General features: G+C 44.6%; 1 protein-coding gene across 1 annotated transcript in view; it reads left to right on the forward strand.

Annotated features, from left to right (window-relative positions):
- Positions 1 to 32, forward strand: part of nab1a (NGFI-A binding protein 1a (EGR1 binding protein 1)) — a 13963-nt gene extending 13931 nt beyond the window's left edge. The window contains exon 9 of the mRNA XM_037534369.1: positions 1 to 32. This exon is cut by the window's left edge and continues 700 nt beyond it. The gene's annotated coding sequence lies outside the window, so the exon portion shown is untranslated.
- Positions 33 to 514: the final 482 nt, after the last annotated feature.

Here is a 514-nt window from a genome sequence, read left to right on the forward strand (position 1 = left end):
ATAAATAAATAAAGTGGCCAGTTAGTGGAAGCACAAGGTAGGTGTTTCTAATAAAGTGGCCAGTTAGTGGAAGCACAAGGTAGGTGTTTCTAATAAAGTGGCCAGTGAGTGGAGGTACAAGGTGGGTGTTTCTAATAAAGTGGCCAGTGAGTGGAGGTACAAGGTGGGTGTTTCTAATAAAGTGGCCAGTGAGTGGAAGCACAAGGTAGGTGTTTCTAATAAAGTGGCCAGTGAGTGGAAGCACAAGGTGGGTGTTTCTAATAAAGTGGCCAGTGAGTGGAAGCACAAGGTCAGTGTTTCTAATAAAGTGGCCAGTGAGTGGAAGCACAAGGTCAGTGTTTCTAATAAAGTGGCCAGTGAGTGGAAGCGCAAGCTGGGTGTTTCTAATAAAGTGGCCAGTGAGTGGAAGCACGAGGTCAGTGTTTCTAATAAAGTGGCCAGTGAGTGGAAGCACGAGGTCAGTGTTTCTAATAAAGTGGCCAGTTAGTGGAAGCACAATTTGTTATAAAGTACT

This window comes from Pygocentrus nattereri, chromosome 25 (genome assembly GCF_015220715.1).
Source record: "Pygocentrus nattereri isolate fPygNat1 chromosome 25, fPygNat1.pri, whole genome shotgun sequence".
In the NCBI taxonomy this organism is placed as follows: domain Eukaryota; kingdom Metazoa; phylum Chordata; class Actinopteri; order Characiformes; family Serrasalmidae; genus Pygocentrus; species Pygocentrus nattereri.